At 36.5% G+C, this 20,858-nt stretch overlaps 1 long non-coding RNA gene and 1 other non-coding gene across 2 annotated transcripts in view; one reads left to right on the forward strand and one right to left on the reverse strand.

Moving 5' to 3' along the window:
• Positions 1 to 1,555: 1,555 nt before the first annotated feature.
• The window catches only part of LOC138821737 (uncharacterized), a 40,803-nt gene continuing 21,500 nt past the window's right edge, over positions 1,556 to 20,858 (forward strand). The window contains exon 1 of the long non-coding RNA XR_011370206.1: positions 1,556 to 1,837. This is a non-coding gene — a long non-coding RNA (uncharacterized lncRNA). The remainder of the gene's footprint in view (positions 1,838 to 20,858) is intronic.
• Positions 19,115 to 19,216, reverse strand: LOC138821739 (U6 spliceosomal RNA). Its single transcript, XR_011370207.1, has one exon. It is a non-coding gene; the product is annotated as a U6 spliceosomal RNA (small nuclear RNA).

Consider the following 20,858-nt stretch of genomic DNA (forward strand, 5'->3'; position numbering starts at 1 on the left):
CTGTAGGCCATGAGTTCAGATACCAGCACTCCCAATGAATCGTTGAGTAAGAAGCTGATGCTGACACGTTTTCCTTTTCTGTGAATGTCCTGGTGTCAGATATGAAGTGGAATACATATGCAGGCCTATATCCTATGTAATCAATGTAACCAATGTTCTATGTGTCATAATAATCAGTAAAATAAATGGTCAATACATAAATAAAACAAAAAAATACAATAACTACACTGAATGCAATATGGAGTCAACATATGTATATAAATATAAATATAAGTCATATATTTAAATTGTACATGAATAGGTGGGAATCGATTTCAGGCCTAAGGAACAGACTTGAATTTCTTGACTTCAAGGAGGCCAGATTCCCCTTCCTACACAGTACAACAGTGTTACCCAGACCACGAGTTCAAATCCCAGTCCTGGCAGAAAAATGGCACCTTTATAGTATGTGAGGCCCAATGTGTAACCAATGTTCTATGTGTCATAATAATCAGTAAAATAAATGGTCAATACATAAATAAAACAAAAAAATACAATAACTACACTGAATGCAATATGGAGTCAACGTATGTATATAAATATAAATCAAATATTTAAATTGTACATGAATAGTGGGGATCGATTTCAGGCCTAAGGAACAGACTTGAATTTCTTGACTTCAAGGAGGCCAGATTCCCCTTCCTACACAGTACAACAGTGTTAACCAGACCATGAATTCAAATCCCAGTCCTGGCAGAAAAATGGCACCTTTATAGTATGTGAGGCCCAATTCTTAGGTATTTCATTATTCCTCCATTTTATGAATGTGATTGTTTAAATGCTTAATAAAGTATTAAATAAAATCGATTAGTGTCCTATAATTATGTATAATTTTATCCTAGAATCATTCAAGAACTGCCCATTCAATCATGACATACATCCCATCCCATTTGTATTCATATGGATATGAATGAGTGTCTTAGGATCTCCTGCCATTTGGAGGTGGCAGCCCCAGGATTCGAACTTTGGGTTCTAGCTCCCCCCGCTTAAACCCGAGAACAGGGAACTCACTGTTCTGTCCAAGAACATCAGCAAGACCAATGATTAGGCAGGCACCAGTGGCTATCAACATTCCTCCTTGACGTTTACAAGGCTGTGATGGGAGGATCATGGTCAAGATCACCCTGAGGAGGAAAGTCCTTGAGACCCTGTCCAATTTCAGTGCCAACAAAGCCAGAAGCCCTGTACCTCCAGTGGTAGAGGGCCAGCCTTGAGCAAAAGCAGCTCAGAGACTGTGCCCAGATCCTGAGTTCAAGGTTCGGGACTGGCAACAAACAGACATAAATAACAATCTGTGTAGCCATCCAGCTAAAGTGGTCTCCCTCTTGTCCCCAACTGAATGGGACAGAGTTCCCTGGGAAAAGGGCTGGGAGAGCCCCTGTCAACTTGACTCTGCCCATGCTGATTGCATCACAGGATTCTAGCCACACCCCCATTATTTCATGTTTCTTTGTGACCAATGGGATACAAGAATGGTGTCAACGCCCACATTCCATGATGCCTGGTAGCACCTAGATTCCCTCTTTTAGTACACCACTACCAGCAGTTAAGGAAGGTAGAGGTGGCTGAGTGGTGAGCAAGATACTCAAGGTAACTTTAGAGAATAGTAGGAAATTGACATGTCCCACCCTCCTCCCCCACTTCCTGTGGTACTGGATTTCAAATCTCAGCGGGCCTAAGGCCCTGACCTGGTCCCTGCCCCTGGTCCTCTGCTCTGGGTCCATGTGTCTGCCATGCCACAGCCATCCCTGCTTGCTCTACCTGGATCAGCTGCCAAAAGCGTCTCCCAGCAGCACAGGTGAGTGGCCGCCCCAACACCATTCCCAACTCGGGTCAGAAACCCCTCTGAGAGCACAATGACCCCCTGCTTGTTTCCTCTCCCTGGCTCTGAGGAGCCACCTTTCTGTCTTGTGCATTTCTGAGAAACAAACAATATATACTTAGGCTGGGCTGAGCTCAGGCGGTCCTCCTATCTGTGACATGTATGCTCCACCAGTCCTGGTCCTCTGTAGTTGGGATGGTAGACATGTAGAGCCATGCTTAGTCATCAGTTTGGATGGATATCACAAAATCTTAGGCCATGGCAGCCGATTCTTGACCACAGATAAAGCTCTGGGTAGGCCACAACCATTGGAACTCAGTCTCTTCACAGGACAGTTGTGAGGAAACAAGGGATTTATATATAGAGATCTCTGAAACATGGCTAGGCACAGAGGGAGTGGCCTTCAGGTAATGTTCTCGCCAATTCTGTGAGCATATGACAGGAAGATACCTGGAAAGGGTTCAGGTGGCCCCTGTTATGAATGGGGCAACCGGTGTGGGATTATGAAACAAAACATGGCTCTCTTTCATCATTACCCTATCCCCATGAGGAAGGGTATCCTTCACTGTGTTGAGTTTTGCAACTGGGGAAAACAAAGCATGGAGAAGCTGGGTGACCTACTTATGACCTCAAGTTCACAGGAAGCTAGGCCTGACTTCTCTACCACGCTCCCTAGTTAAATGGGTGCTGTTCAGTCCACTTTTTGTAGTGGGAAGTCCACTTCTTGCCAGTCATGGGGCTTGAACTCTAGGTCTGGGTGCTGTTCAGGAGCTCCTCAGCTCAAGACTATCACTCTACCACTTAAGCCCACAGCACCACTTTCAGATTTCTGGTGGATCTTTGGAGATTAGAGTCTCACAGACTTTCCTTCCTTGGCTGTCTATGAACCATGATCCTCATTTCTCAGACTCCTGTGTAGTTGGGATTAGAGTTCTGAGCCACCGGCACAGGGCTTAAGTGTACTTCTCACTTTCTTTCTCCCTCTCTCTCACATGAACTGGTTGAATGTATGCTGGAGGAGGTGGCCCATTGTCTCCATGTGGCTAGACCCCATGGTGGCCCTCTCATTCTGGAGATGGGCTGTGGGTCAGGAGCTGTCTCACTCAGCCTGTTGAAACAGCTCCATGAAATAAGCTCCTCTGTACCCTGGCTAGACCATGACGGTTATTCATTTCCATCCAGCTTTACTGGACTTCTCATATTGAATTGTTTTCTACATCATTTTCTAGCACCTGGCCAAAATTATGATACATAGTTACAGAATCAAAATGTCATGCTTTCTTAAGAAATTCATTTAAGATTCTGGGAATGTGGTTTCATGGTACGGTGATTGCCTAGCATGCATGAAACCCTGTGTTCAATTCCCTAGTACCACATAAACAGAAAAACACTGGAATTGGTGCTGTGCCTGAAGTGGTAGAGTGCTAGCCTTGAGAAAAAAAAACAAGCTCAGCAATAATTCCCTAGCCCTGAGTTTAAGCCCCTGGACTGGCAATAAAAAAAAGTATTCAAATATTTTTTCATTCATGTGACTGTTTCTAATATATTTATAAGATGATTTCTTTGTTGCTTTGTATGTCCCCCACACACACGTTATAACCCCTGCTTTCACTGTATTTAATGTTGGTATAATTTGTGGAGGGGAATGGAAAAAAAACACAAATCGTTTAAATAGGGATACAGGTGGACCCATTGTAATAATGAGAAGTACAAGTCGTTATGTGGAAAAACGAACTTTACAATTTTGGAGGGGGGTGCAGTAGAGATGGGAGGGATGGTAAGGGATAGGAAGGGGAAACAAAGGAGGAGCCAACAATACTTGATAAGAAATGTACTCATTATCTTGCACACATGTAATTGTAACTCCTCTGTACAGTATTTTCACAATTAAAAAAAACCATTTAGTTAGCAAATGCAAAATAAAGAAACCATACTTTGAACATATAATTGCTCCTTCCATACTGACACCTGACAATAGTCCCTTATTCATGTACTTTACTTATAATAGCATACTCTGTTGATAAAAAAGTTTTGATCATTAGGTCAAAGCAACTGATGCCAGGATTTTGTGTGGTCACTGCTAATCACAGAGAGAAGGGTAGTCTAAGTGACATTTGGAAATCTTTTTGGTCAATCATGGTACCAAAAACGCAGAGGCTAATTAACAGTTGTGACAGAATAGAAGGAATAACTCGATGGAAGGAATAAATGATAGTAATTAAGGTGTACCAGAAACTGTTCTTGAGAACCATTTTTGGTTATTGAAGAACTAGTTATCAACTAAGCTTATTCCTCATTGCATTTAGCAGTCTAAATGACTTAGGCTAGTTCTTAATATCTGTGTGATAAATGTATCTCCTTCTGTGCTGTCCTTTCCTACTCAATCTCCTTTGCTTTCTAAAAATCTCAGTCTTTCTATTTTTCTCTATGAACATTTCCTGATACTAAATACACCTATACAGATGGCAGAGGATGTTAATGTAAGGGTCTCATGAGTCATTAATGTAACAACATGGAAAAGGAGGACATATTTATTGCTATCTCAATTTTTCTGAAAAGCTGCAATGTCATCATTTGGTTCAAATTTCCATACTTTGTCTACATAGTGTCATTAAGTGCACATAAATGCAAATATGAGCCAGGTGCTGATGGTTCACGCCTGTAATGCTAGCTACTCAGGAGATTGAGACTAGAGGATTGTGGTTGAAAACCAGCCTGGTCAGGAAAGTCAATGAGACCTTTTTCTTCAATTAACCACCAGAATCCCAGAAGTGGTGCTGGAGCTAAAGTGGTAGAGTGCTCAACTTGAGTTGAAGAGCTGAGGAATAATGCCCAGGATCAGAGTTCAATCCCCACGACCAACAAAAAAAGTGAAATGTGACTTTAAGTTTCCACAAAAGGAACGACAAGTTCAATAATCTTTCCAAGCAGAAAAAATAATTCCAAAATGATTCAGTGTACCTATTTTTGCTGAATTATTTAAGTTATGGCTTTTTTGCTGGACATAATCTCTTCTTTTAAAAATTGTCAAATATTAGCTTTACAATAAACTTCATCTAATATTTCTTATTTCAAAAGAGAAGTCTATACAGTTGATATCACATAGCTTTCTTACTAGCTTAGTTTAAAGTCAACCCAGGCAGGAGAGTCTGTCAAACTCTTATCTCTAATTAAACACCCGAAATCCAGAAGTGGAGTTTTGGCTCAACAGTAGAGTATTGGCTTTGGGGGCAGGTGGGCAGGAAAGGCAACTGTTCAAGAACAGGGTCCAGCCTCTGGGTTCAAGCCCCACAACCAGCACAAACTAAACAAACAAGCAAACAATAGCAACAGAGATATTTCTTTGGGACCCTCCTTAAAAGAATACTCTTTTAAGAGAAGGGGCTCCTTTTGTTGATCATTCTCACTGGATTCTGCGTTTTGGAATCCTTATTGCTAAGGAGAACTCAGGACCATACTAAGTAATTGATAACTGACTCCTGCAACAAAAGGATCATCACAGGAACGAAATATCCACGCATAAGGCATTTTAAAATTTTCATGTCTTTGTTTCTTTGCAGGAGAACACTTTTAAAACAATGTTATTTCTTTTTGTTCTATGCTGGCCTTCAAATAACACATTATTTCTTTTTGTAATATTCAACTAAAAGTTTACAGAAAAGTTTAATATGAGTAAATAACACACTCGAAAAAGTCAGGGACAGAGTTTCCTTCAAGCCTTGGGATAGTTTTCTTGTACAGTAAAAAGGAAAGCACATATTAACTTGAACTTTGTCATTCCTGTATGTTCCATTCCTCTCCTGGGATCAGTTTCCACATCCAGTAACCGTTACTTCCAGTAACAACCAATGGTGCTGCTTGAGGTATAATGAACAGGATTCATCCTAGGGTACAATTGGATTCAACATACTTGTCAATAAATGTAACACACAACATCAGCAGAAGCAGGGACAAGAACCACATGATCTTTATATGGATTTTGAAATCTTTTAATAAGCTCCAATACTCCTTTATGATTAAAAGGTCTGAGAAGCTAGGAATGCATGCAACTTTCCTCAATATTATACAGATTATGCATATGACAAAGAATGTACCTAACAGTGGACACATGAAGACATTAAAATCTGGAATGAATTCTAGACTAAAACTCTTCTACACAGCTCTTTAAAAACCACTTGACCCACAACTATTTTTCTAATAACACAATTGCTAATACCAGAAAAGTCTTATTAATTTTTCTAGCATCTGTTTCTTGAAGATTTGTGATAAGCTGGGCTTCTCAATAAATTCTAAAGCAGAAATGTTTGTCTTGGAGTCTGTGGATGCTTTAAACCTGTGTTTTAATTCACAATGTTACATTAAATAATTTAAGGGTTTTGTATCATTTCAAACATTTGTGGTGTAATGAATGATCTTTGTTAAACATGTATTCTGTAAAGTGCCATAGTCTTTTTATGTGTAGTGTATTTAAATATATATTATATAAAATACATGCACAGATTTGTGTGAAAGATGTGCAATAACAAAGGTGTATGTATGTATATATATATATATATATATATATATATATATATATATATATATATATATATATATATATATATATAATTTGGAAACTAGACAGGAGTCGAAATGGGGTGTTTCTGTTTTGGCAGTGGAGAATCACACATTTTTTTACCTGCATGGCCTCATCATTAGCGTTAAACAATTTTAATGCTACACAAATCTTATGTGAAGAAATGACTGCTATGAACTCATTTTCTCTTAGGTCTAAAATAAAAGAATCACTCTACGTGAGTGAAGCCAGACCCAGTTAATGCTCATCTTTCATGTGAAATGTGAAGCTCCCATGTTGCCTTTTTCTGTTGGTGTGACAACTAGTAATTAGTACATTCTCACTAAGGAGCTATTTCTTAACATAGACCAGGTTAATGCTACACCACTGTTTAAAGGGCTAATCTCACACCTTCTTAGCCATGAGTCTGGCTTACAATGGAGTTCTCTGTGCAATAACTTTTGGCCACTGGAAATCCCTGGCCTCCAGTTGTGTTTGGATACCAATGATTCCATTGGCCCCAAGAGTTGAAGGGATGACTGGGATTTCGACTGAGACTGTGGTGAAACTCCGCCCAAGGCTGAGGGGGTCAAGAAGTGCTTTGGAAGGACTTGGCACCATTTGAAATTCAGTAGCCATTTGAGCCAAATATAAAATTGTATTTACAACTGACAGACTCAATTTGAGCCTTCAAATTTGTGGTTATTCTATTGTAAAGTAATATGTTGTTTATCTATCATTTATTAGATTTTTATGTATATGTATTTTCACAATGTGCTCCTCAGTTTGATTTAAACCAGATTTTGCAAACTCAAAAAATAATAAAATAAAATCTGGAATGAAACAAGGATGTCCACTCTCTCTACTACTCTTCCATATAGTAGTGGACATTCTAGCAAGAGCTATAGGCAAGAGAAAAACATAACGGGGATCCAAATAAGGAAGAAGTAAAATGATCCCTTTGTACAGATGAAATGATCCTGTATTTAGAGACCATATACCTACCTTCCTCAAGTTAGTAAAGGTGTTGCTAACCTTTAGCAATGTAGCAAGGGTATAAAACCCACAAGAATCAGTAGTCTTTCTTTGTTACCAACAATGGGAACATCCAGGTTGAAATCCAAAAAACAATCTCATATGTATTAGCCTCAAAATCAACTCAAATCTAAACAAAACAAAACAACAACAACAACAAAACTAGGAATTAATTTAACCAAAAATGTGAAGGACCTCTACTGTGAAAATTTAAAAACTTAAAAAGGGAAATTGAAGGACATTCAAGGAAATGAAAAATCTTTCAATGCTTTCACAAATAACATTGTGAAAACTGCACTACTGCCCCCAAACAATTGACAATGCACTACCCATCAAAATCCCAACAATATTCTTCAATGCAGTAGAGAAAGCAATCCAAATTTAATATGAAATTAGAGAATTACAGATGAAAAATTAGGCTTAAAAATGAACTCATGGGCCTACAGTCATCTTACACACACACACACACACACACACACACACACACACACACACACACACACACACACAATGGAATTCTATTCACCCATTAGAAAGGATGACTTTTCACCAGTTTTAAGGAAAATGAAAGGCTTGGGAAAATTATGGTAAGAGAAAGGAATGCAGATGCAGAAAAATAGAGGTTTCATTGATTCATTCATTTATAGTAGCTAGAAGGTGCCTACAAATCTACAAGTAAACAAGACAGATTCTACCCCTTCCCAGTTAGAATGGCCATTATCAAGAAAACTAATAATAGCAAATGCTGTCGTGGGTGTAACCAATTGGGAACCTCCCTGGGCTGGCTTTGAACCATGATCCTCAGATCTCAACCTCCTGAGTAGTAAGGATTACAAGCGTGAGCCACCAGCACCCGTCTCCAATTGGGAATTCTATTACACTGTTGGTGGGAAGTTAAACTTCTTCCACTCCTCTGGAATACAGTATGGAGTTTCCTCAAAAGACTAAACATAGTTCTCTCTTATGACTCCGTAATTCCCCTCATGGGCAGTAATCCAATAAATAAACAAGCTCACATTAACGCTACAAGCATAACCATGTTCAGGGCCCGGGCCCAGAGTTCAAGGACTGGAAAAAATGTTACCATTGCTGGTATTTGATCCCGAAAATATGAACTTTTTGACATAAGATAACAAACCATTCTATTTGCAGTAGCTAGGACAGGATTTAAATGTTGTGGGTGATAAAATGGCTTCTTTGTTGAATGTTAGGAAAAGATGTAGGCAGTCCAACAAAAGGGAGATTTTTTTTTGGTCTTGGTCGAGGGGCTTTAAGTCTGGGCTTGTGTACTGTCTCTGAGCTCTTCAACTCAATTGGACATAAGAGTCTCAGGGATTTTCCTGCCAGGCTGGCTTTGAAAAGCAGTCCTCAGTTCTCAGCTTCCTAAGTAGCTAGGATTACAGCTGTGAGCCTCTGGCACCAGGCTAAAAATGGGGGATTTTTAAAAAAGAAAATCCCCCTCTTCATCTATGTCTAAAGCTCAGATATCACTATTAGAACACTTCACCCTCAACTCATTTCATCAGACATTTTTAAATTTTCTCTTTTCCTTCATGTGGGAATACTGCAGTAAATATCAACTCAGCTGTGGGAATGGATCAATTGTATGGTATTTGCTAGCACATAAATCAGAAACTGTTACATCAAAACAAATGAAACCCTCATTTGGAATATTTTTTCTCTTTTTATTACAAATCTGTGCTTGATTCCTTCCTAATGTGATATTGGACCTCGTAATTGAGTGATGATGTTTTCTTTCTCTTCAGCAATTGGCCTTCTCCTACATGTGGTCAAATGTTTAAGAATACAAAGATTTCCATTGATAATTCATTAAGCTGACCTCTAAGAGAATGCACATATCTGGAATTTGGTCTGCTGTCTTGTTCTTATATGCACAGGCTTTCTAAGATTTATTTACTGTACAAGGAATTGTATTTTCCAATCTTCATGTGACCAATATTAGTCTCTCTGATCAGTCTTTTGACCCTCTCTCTGAAGTCTTATTTCAGTCTGCCTCATTAAAATATATTAGTTATCAGATAAATGACTCTCAGCTTCCGTATTTTGTCTGACTTCATGTAGGCTGTGATAGTTGCCCTGAGTTGCTGTTCCTACTGGAGTTTTGTTTTGTTTTGTTTTTAGAGGCCTAGGATTACTATTCATGGTAGTAGCTTCTCTGGACCCCTTTGATCCCCAGACCTAGAGTCAATGGGATTTTTTCCTAAAGATACAAAGAATAGCTGAATAAATTCCTATTTTAATTGTCTCAAAATGAGGCAATCCGGCATCCTTGCAAAGCCATGGATAATCCAATGTAACCACTTAAAAAATGGTCTATCAAGATGGCTTTTCAAGGTTGACTGTGAAAAATGTTCATTTTCAAGTCACCAACATAAAACAGATCACATTCCTTGGAGCAGACTTTTGGAAGGAAGGTACCCCATCCTTCCTTCTCTTATGATAGACCAAACCATAATATTCTACAGTTGTGGTCAGCCTTGAGCACATTTTCCTTATAATATTCTGTAGGGTAAAAGAGGACCAACTATCAAAATAAAGGTGAAAATACTTATCTACTACACACTGATTTATCTTTTTTATATCTGTTGTTATTTTCATTACTTCAAACATATGGATAATTTAAACTTGGGATTAAACAAGTGGCAAAATATTGATAGAATAAACATTCAGTTTACCTTCATATATCCAATATAATACACTTAACCCTTTATGGAAAATTAAATCCAACTATAGAAACAATGGCAGGGATATAAAATAATCCTCAACTCAGAAATTCAGTCTCTCTATAAATATTTATTTGGTAGAAAACAATAAAATTTAATTAATGAATGTGACTTTTAACTATCATCAGAAACACTCCTCATATACATAATTGTTTATAATTTTATAGATGTCACCTTGGCAAGAATTTAACATGCATGTAGAAATCAAATTTCCACAATTTAAGCTAGATGAGAGGAGCCAAACTCTGATGTACTGTGTGGTGTGAATATTAACACAGTGCTGAACCCTTCCACCTAATACGATGTCATGTGCAATAATTTATTATTTCATGTTAAGATGAGAGCGAAGTGTAGAAAACACTTTGAATTATTACATTAATTCACAGAAATGAAACAATAATGATGTTATTCATTTAAATTCTAATGCTTCTCAATTTTACAATTCATGCTATATATTATTAAACATAGTTTCACTTTCTTTTCTATAGCTACTGAAATTAAAATTATATATTAAACATTCAATATTAAGAAATCAATTAGAAGTAACCTAATTTTAAAATGATATACTATTAAACTGTGATTTGAAGTATAGTTCCAACAAGTTATGAGGTTAAGAAAACATTACTAGAATTATTAGTAATATTTTATAACTTACCAGCTTGTTATTTGTTTACTAATTGTGTCATTTTTTATTCTTGGTCCAAGTCATTTCTTCACCTTAATTGTTTAGTTTTCTATTTTATCTCTATTGGTTTACTGATTGTACATTTTGTTTTCCCTTTTTAGTAACTGACATGAGGCTGAAAATCTGCATGCTAGTTTATTACTTCCTAAGTTAAAGTCAAATTACTGCTGTCCATAGCTGTTTTACTCTTCTTTGTATAGTACAGTATTTCCCCACTCACATCTCCTGTATTGCTGCTTGCTATCATGTATTTTATGTTTTATATTTAAATTTTATTGTCAAGTTAATGTACAGAGGGGTTATAGTTACATAAGTAAGTTAATGAATTCATTTCTTTTATAACTTGTTATCCGTTCCCCCATTTTTCTCCCTCTTCCATCCCAATGCCCCCCCCCAAGATTATTTCCACCGTATTGTCTTGTGAGTATCACTGTTGCATAAGTTCCCCCTTTTGTCATTTGTCTCACCATTTTGCTTTTTCCCTTTCCCTTAACTAGTTCGGATCAACATAGTTACAATATCCAGGGTATCAAAATCAAATACAGTTACTCCAGATGATAAACGATAGGTGTGGAAAACACAAAAGGATAAAAAGAAATCACATATTACATTTAGAACAACAAGAAATAAAATATCTTGGAGATCATTTCCCTTGGAATCACAATACACCCTCATATGTACATAGCTATTGAGCTATTCTTCTCATCTACTACGATTATCCTTGATGTACACAATAATGCTCCCCTATTACACAGTAATTCCGCTTCTTGGCATTTACCCAAGTGATCACAAACCAGATCACACTAAAGCTACCAGAACAATTATGTTTATCACAGTATTATTTATCATAGCTAGGATAAGGAATCAACCCAGATGCTCCTCAGTAGATCAATGGATCAAGAGAATGTCACACACACACACACACACACACACACACACACACACACACACACACACACACACACACACACACACACACACATGGAATACTATGCTTCCATCAGAAAGAATGATACCACCTCATTTGTAGTGATATGGAAGATCTTGGGAAAAAATCATATTAAGTTCTGTAAGCCAGACTTAAAGAAACCTAGGTCCTATGGTTTCCCTTATTTGGAATTAATAGTTTACATCTAGGATAATCTCATGTATTTAAATTTGACATTTTGTTCTATGTTGAGCATACAACATTATTGCTACCTTGTTTGTTATTTCTGCAAACAGGCAGGTATATTTAAAGAATTACGTTCATGTCATCCATTACTGAAGGAAGAACATCTAAAAGAGCAGCCCCTACTAGGAAGAACAACTACTCATTTAGCTTCATTCCTATCTTAGGCCAGTGTTGTCCTCTGTATCCTCATGTTGTACATTAAAATTGTATACTTGGTCATCCTGTATATTTACTATCTTCTACATTGTGACCTAAATGCCCCAGCAATTCCAGTTTGCTTTACTTTAAATAAAAATTTCTCTCATAATTATTGAGGTTGGTGTGTGTGTGTGTGTGTGTGTGTAGTTTTATAAATATCAGAAGACAACATTTTTCTTCATTTAGAATACATCTTTCAGGTCATTGTAAGTTATGCCTAATTGGAGAAATCTCTTGCTATTTTAAAGATGAAACAGAAAAATATATTTGTGCATGCACCACAGTTGCCTTATTAGTCTGTTGTTGAACACTTAACTTCTATTTATATCTGGGTGGCTGTTGTGAACAATGTGAATAACAAATAACTACAGATATATTTTCGAGTTACCCAGAGAGAAATAATCAAATGATTGTTGTGTCAGATGGTATTTCAACTTTGCATTTCTTTAGAAAACTGCAAATTACTTTCTAAAATGAGAATACTAACCTGTATTTTGACCAAGAGTGTAGAAAATTTCCTTTTCTCACACTCTCACCAACATTATTACATTTTGAGTTTTTTAAGGGCAGGTTTTTACAATGTGCAGAACCCCAGACTGGCCTTAGACCCAAATCCTCTTACTCCAAACTGCTAAATGCTTGGAATTGCAAGCCTTTTCACTATACCTGGTTCCTTTGATTTTTTTGATAAGAGTTATTATAGTTATGAAGTAGTATCCTAGTAATTTTCAATTGCATTTCTATAATGACTTCTGTTCACAAAGCATTAACCTAGCATAGAAGTGGTATTAAACACAACTTTGTAAACAAACTGGTGCTTTTCAGGACTTTTTGGAAAATGTGTCTATTATGAACTTTTGTCCATTTTTAATCATTTCTTGTTAATCTCATCTTTAATCTCTCTATACAAAATCAATACTTAATTCAATATAGTAGAAAGAAAAAAATTAAGCAACTCCTAACATTTTTTAATTTTCAATAATATTATATTGTTTAAATCATTTTTTGTTTACACTTAAGACTATATAAATAAATTTAGTTAGACCTTTTACAAGGCTATATGTATTTTATTTATTTTTCGTTCCTGGCTCTTTCCATGCCTGCGTGTCTAATTTTTCTAGGTTTCTTTCAGTCTCATGTAGTTCAGATTTCAAACTGAAGTATAAATGGAAAGAAGCACAAAAACAATAGAGTTCCTCTCATCTGATGATGCCTCTACAAGAATGAGGAAAGAGTTCAATCTTCTAAGGACCTTTGATTGGCTATCAAATAGAGAATTCATTCCTCTCGGTCTTCCCTATTTTTGCAATTTAACTTAAATGATGTAAAACACAATATACTACTCAGAGACTTTTACGTTTTCATCAGTTTTGCACATTTTCATATGGACTTCACCTCAGTCTACAACATTCCGTCATTATTCTGTCCCTGATGTTTTTATACTGTCAAGACATAATAAAACCAGTTTGATTTACAGCATGAGAAGTTATCCACCTGGCTGACTTTGAAGCAGAGCATGGTCAATAGAGAACATGCCTTCTGGTTTCTCATTACATGTAATGGCTTTTGTAATACTGATTGCATACTATTTAGTATTTAAAAAAAAACGGCTGGCTAGTTTGTGACCATTTGTTTAAATACCCCAAAGTGGTATTGTTGGATCATAGAGGAGCTCTACGTGGAGTCTTTGGAGGAAACTCCATACTACTTTCCAAAGCTGTTGAACAAGTTTACACTCCCAACAATAATGCATTAAGGTTCCATTCTGTCCAAATCCCCACCAACATCTGTTGTTTTTAGAGTTCATGATTATAGCCATTCTAACTTGGGTGATATGGTATCTCAATGTTGTTTTGATTTGCATTTCTTTTATGGCTAGAGAGGTTGAGCATTTCTTCATGTGTCTATTGGCCATACTTTTATCCTCTTCAGAAAATTTTCTCTTTAAGTCTTTAGCTCACTTATTTATTGGGCATTGTTTCTTTGAGGATTTGTCATTGGGGAATTTAATTTTTCTGGGTTCCAGGTATATTTTAGATATGAGACCCTTGTCCATTACCTGGACAACTATGTTTATTGAAGCATTATTTATCATGGCTAAAATATGAAACAAACCCAGATGTCCCTCACTAGATGAAAGGATTAAGAAAATGTGATGTATATATATACATATATATGATATATATGATATATATATGTGATATATATATGATATATATGATATATATGTATGATATATATATGATATATATGTATGATATATATATGATATATATGTATGATATATATGATATATATATGATATATATATATATATATATATATATATATATATATATATATATACACAATGGAATTCTATGCCTCCATCAGAAAGAATGACATTGCCCCATTTGTTAGGAAATGGAAAGACCTAGAAAAAATTATAATAAGTGAATTAAGTCAGGCCCAAAAAAACATAGGTAATAGGTCCCATGGTTCTCTTATTTGCAAAAACTAGTATATGTCTGAGACAAGCAGAAAATGTCAGATAAGTTGATGTTAGCTGAAATGAACCCCAAGATAAGGATTCAATTGTTTTTTTTTCTTTATTGCAATTGTTTCAAATATTTATAAGATGATTTCTTTGTTGATTTGTATGTCCATCCCCCATGGTATAACCCATGCTTTCACTGTATTTGTTGTTGGTATAACTTGTGGAGGGGAAGGGAAAAAACAAATCATTTAAATAGGGATGCAGGTGGACTCATTGTAATAATGAGATGTACAAGTCCTTACGTCGAAAAATGAACTTTACATCTTTGGTGGGGGGGAGAGATTGTGGGATGGGGAGTGTGGGGGGAGATGGGAAGCGATGGGAACAAGAAGCAAAGAAGGAGGCAACAATGATTGATAAGAAATATACTCATTATCTTGCCCCTGTAGTTGTAATTGTTATTCCTAGAAGTTTATGTTAAGTATTTCACAAGTTTTTTTCTCTTAATTCTTAAGAAAGCATTTGCTATAATTCTAATATTAGTACCATTTTAGTGTTAGAAAATATTGTAATTAAAGACACTAAATGCATGCCCCAAAGACACACAGTGGGGAAGGAAATGATTCAAAATTTCAAAAAGTAAGCTATAAAAAAGTAGATAAAATCCTCTACATTCCCTTACTCTCTCAACTCAATATTCATGCTGTCCAAGAAATAATAGCATAGCAATTATTGCCCACGGTAATTGTTTTCTGTCACATTTTGTCTTCAACACAGTGTTGGTGATATTGGGTTTTCATGCTCAGAGCTGAGCTCATAAATTGAGGTCTAAAGAGAGACAAATTTCTTCTGTTCCACAGTTCCAGTATATATTTTAAAAAAGTACTAAAGGGCTGGGAAGGTGGCTCAGTGGTAGAGCGCTTGCCTTGCATGTATGAGGCCCTGGGTTCGATTCCTCAGCACCACATAAGCAAGAAAGATAAAAAGGCGGAAGTGGCACTGTGACTCACGTGGTAGAGCACTAGCGTTGAGCTGAAGAGCTAAGGGACAGTGCCCAGGCCCAGAGTTCAGGCCCCACGACTGGACCCCCCCAAAAAATAAAAAAAAAAAAGGTACTAAAACTAGCCGGTAGCTGGTGGCTCCCACCTATAATCCTGGCTACAGAGGAAGCTGAGATCTGAGGAATGCGCTTCAAAGCAAGCCCAGGCTGGAAAGACTGTGAGACTCTTATCTCCAATAAACTACTAGGAAAACAGAAGTGGCACTGTTGCTCAAGGGGTAGAGCACTCACCTTCAGCTGAAAGATGCAGGGAGAGCGCCCAAGCCCAGAGTTCATGCCGAATGACCAATTAAAAAAAAAGATTAAAACGTTTAAATACCATCACTTACTGTCTTTTAAGAATCCAAAAATGAAATAAATTCACATATAATCACTCCAAAATGCTTTAAAAGCGGGAGATGATAAACAAGCCTCCATGAAGTAAATTTTCGTCTACTTTTTAAATTATTCTGAAAACCTTGTGCTGGTTGGTCACACCTGTAATCCTGTCTACTCGGGTATCTGCTCAGGAACCTGAGATCTGTGGATAACCGTTGGAAGCCAATCAGGACAAAAAAATATTCGTGAGATTATTTAAAAAAAATTACAATGGGATTCTATGCCTCCATCAGAAAGAATGACATTGCCCCATTTGTTAGGAAATGGAAAGGCTTGGAAAAAATTATATTAAGTGAAGTAAGCCAAGCCCAAAGAAACATAGGTCCCATGGTTTCCCTTATTTGCAATATCTAGTATATGTATGAGTCAAGCAGAAAAGGTCAGATAATGTGATGTTAGGAAAATGAACCCTTACATATGTATTTAAATGTTTTTTTCTTTCATGAAATTTTTTCTAACGCATTTATAAAATTATTTCTTTGTTGCTTTGTATATCCCTCCCCCACAGTATAACCCCTGCTTTCACTATATTTGATGTCGGTATAATTTGTGGAGGAGAAGGGGAACAACAAGTCGTTTAAGGATACAGGTGGACACGTTGCAACAATGAGAAGTACAAGTTGTCATGTCGAAAACGAACTTTACAACTTTGGTGTGGGGGGGAGGCTGGGGTAGGGGGTGTGGGGGGAGCCTGGGAAGGAATGTGAAGGGTAAACAAAGGAGGAGGCTACAATGCTTGATAAGAAATGTACTCATTATCTTGCCCATGTAATTGTAACCCCTCTGTACAGTATGTTCACAATAAAAAAAATAATAAAAATATTAAAAAAATTAATGAACTAGCAAAGAGCCAAGAATGGAGATGTAGCTTATATAGTAGCTCATCCATCTAGAGAGGAATGGCCTAGCGGGACCTTGATGCACTGAATTCGAACTCTGAGAACGAAAATGAGCAGGCACGCACACACACATACACAAACACATTTATTCAAAATATCTGCATATCAGTGCTTTTCATTAATTTCTTTGTTAACGATATTATATGGGTAAAATAGGAGAAATATTCTCTTCCATCCCATAACATTTTTATATTTTTATTGTAAAAGTACTGTACAGAGTGGTTACAGTTACATGAAAAAGTAATAGTTCATTTCCTATCAAGCATTGTTACCTCCTCCTTTGTTTTCCCCCGCCATCCCTTCCCACCCACCTCCACAAGTACAGTCCCGTCCCCCACCCTCCTAAATTGTAAAGTTCGTTTTTCAACATACTATCTTGTGCGTCACATTATTGCAATGGGTCATACTGTATCCTTATTTAACCATTTTGTTTTTTCCCTTTCCATCCCCAAATTAGAGAAGTGTATATACAAGATGGAGGTGCACCAACATCAGATACAGTGAAAACAGGGGTTTAACTGTGGGGGATGCACATATAAAAATCACATCGTACATTATAAATATATTAGAAACCACAGGAAGAATTAAAAAACCACTAGTGTCCTTATCATGGGGTTCATTTACCTTAACATCATCTTATCTAGTCATATGCACATGCTTTTTCCTTTTTTTTAATTGTAAAAATACCATACAGAGGAGTTACAATTACATGGAAAATGTAATGAGTACATTTCTTATCAAGCATTGTTGCCTACTCCTTTTTTTCACCTTACCATACCTTCTTTGCTTATCCCAGATATGCATTAGTTATTGCAAATAAGGGATACCACAGGACCTATGTTTCTTTTTTTTTTTATTGTGAAAATGCCATACAGAGGGGTTACAATTACATGCGTGAGTTATTGAGTACACTTTTTTTATTGTGAGAATACTGACAGAGGAGTTACAATTACATGGGCAAGATAACGAGTACATGTCTTATCAAGCATTGTTGCCTCCCCTTTGTTTCCCCTTCCCATCCCTTCCCACACTCCCCCACTTTCCCCACCCTGTCCTCCTCCCCCCAAAGTTGTAAAGTTCATTTTTTGACATAATAACTTGTACATCTCATTGTTGCAATGGGTCCACTTGCTCCTCCTTTGTTTCCTCTTCCCATCCCTGCCCATCTCCCACCCCCCACACCCAGCAACCCCTCCCCCATCCCAACCCCCCCCCCCCACTGTCCACATCCCTCAGCACCCGGCCAAAATCATTTTTTGAAATAACGACTTGTTCATCTCATTGTTGCAATGGGTCCACCTGCATCCCTTTTTAAACGACTTGTGTTTCCCTTCCACTGCACAAAGTATACCAACATCAAATACAGTGAAAACAGGGGCTTTAGCTTGCAGGAGGAACATACAAAGCAACAAAGAATTCATCTTATAAATATCTTAGAAACAATTGCAAGAAATGAAAACCATTTGTATCCTTATCTTGGGGTTCATTTTGCCTAACATCAATTTATATGATGTTTTCAGCTTGTAGCAGACACATACTAGTTATTGCAATTAAGGCAACCATGGGACCTATCTTTGTTTGGGTCTGGCTTACTTCACTTCTTTGGGCCTGGCTTAATTCACTTAATAAAATTTTTTCCATGTCTTTCCATTTCCTAACAAACTGGGTGATGTCATTTTTTCTGATGGAGGCATAGAATTCCAGTACACACATACACACACACACACACACACACACACACACACACACACACACACACATTTTCTTGATCCATTCGTTTACTGTGGGGCCTTGGGTTTGGTTCTGTATCTTAGCTTTGGTAAATAATGCTGCAATGAACATAGTTTTGCTGGTAGTTTTAGTATGGTCTTGTTTGTGATCATTTGGGTGAATGCCCAAAATGGGATTGCTGGGACTTAGGGGCGCTCTATTGTAGTCTTTTGAGGAACCGCCATACTACTTTCCAAAGTCTTCGAACAAGTTTAAACTCCCAATAACAATGCATTAAGGTTCCCTTGTGTCCACATCCCCTCCAGCATCTGTTCTTTTAAAAATCTAGAATGCTTCACGAAATTGAGTGTCATCCTCAGTCAGGGGCTATTCTTCTCTTTATTGCTCCAATGTTAGTGTATGTGCTACTGAATTGAGCACAGAACATTTTTTATACATAAAGTGTAATTGATTTTCTTAACCTAGACAATTCCACAAAAATTAAATTCAAAAGAATTGTTGTGAAATTTTAGAACCATGTATTTCTTACATAAGAACACATTTAAGAATAAAGTCAAGTTTGACATGTCAAAAACAAAATAATACCAAATATTTGTTGTTCAACAGATGTGTAGGAGGAGGAATTCAATTATTCTGTACAAGGAACCTGCCATAATGAACACTATAGAAAGTGTTAAGGTTTGTTAAAAGTTTTAATGTTTTAAATATGTTTAATTTTGGGAATTTGCTCATATATACAAAAATTAAGACTATTTAGCAGGTTGTAAAACTTTTTCATAAAGCATTTAATATTCATGGTACATACTACTAAATATGTACATTTCAGAGTTTATAGAAGCTTTACTAATGAGAAGTTGCAAAGTGTTTGTGTAAAGAAGCAGATTTAAGACATTAACTGCACAGTTTCTGTTAAAATTTAAAGGCTTCTTTACTTTATATGTTAGTGAGGAACAAATGATGGTATAAACCATATACAAATGATGAGATGAACCATAAATAATAATCTTAATAATAATAATAATAATAATAATATTTAAAGGCTACTCATAGCCTACAAAATTCTTGTTGAACATCATAGACTTAGGCAGTTTTAAATGTACAGAATTATGAGAAAATAATAAATCAAATATGTAGTACATTACAAATACTGGAAACAGTGGTAATTGTTTTTTTTATTTTATTAATCATTAATATTTATGTATTGGTTTTCCTTATTTGTAGCATTGTTTTCCTTGTTGTAATATAAAACAACTTTTTGTAAGTCATCATTAGGAAGTACTTTGAGAATGTTATTGGGATGGCCACACTTTTTATAGGTATATGTGAATTTACAAAGAGCAAAATTAATAAGAACAAATTTTATCAATTAGAATCTGAATCAGGAGTGTTGATAAATGTCCACACCTAAAATCTTAGCCCTAGACTGAAGCACTAGTGTTACAATGTTAAGCACACAAAAGTGAGAGACTGTGTTTTGTTTTGTTTTTATTTTGTTTTTGTTGGTTTTGGGGCTTGAACTCTGGGTCCTGGGTGCTGTCTCTCAGCTCTTCAGCTCAAGGCTAGTGGTACTACTCGAGTCACAGAACCTCTTCCATCTTTTTCTGCTTATGTGGTGCTGAGGAATCAAACCCAGGACCTCATGCATGCAAGGCAAGCACTGTACACTGAACCACCTTCCCAGCACCTGAGAGACAACATTTACTTTCTGTTTTGTGTTATATAATGAAATAAAGAATATCTTTTTATATTTTTGTATGGTCATACTTCTAAATTTATATTAAATTCAGCCACTTTATACTTTTCAAAGTCATGTAATATCTCTGAGAGTTTGCTTCTGTAAAGATTGTTTTTGCATTGATAATTTATTCTGAGTCATTTTTATTTTTTATAAAAATCACTTTATATTTTATGTTTTTTTGTGTTTTTTTAAGTGTGAAAATACCAGACAGAGGGGTTACAATTAAATGGGCAAGGTAATGAGTACATTTCTTATCAAGCATTGTTGCATACTCCTTTGTTTCTACTAACTATCCCTTCCCATCTCACCCATTTCCCCCTCCCC

Source organism: Dipodomys merriami, unplaced genomic scaffold (assembly GCF_024711535.1).
Source record: "Dipodomys merriami isolate MVZ:Mamm:240054 unplaced genomic scaffold, mDipMer1.0.p SCAF_934, whole genome shotgun sequence".
NCBI lineage: Eukaryota > Metazoa > Chordata > Mammalia > Rodentia > Heteromyidae > Dipodomys > Dipodomys merriami.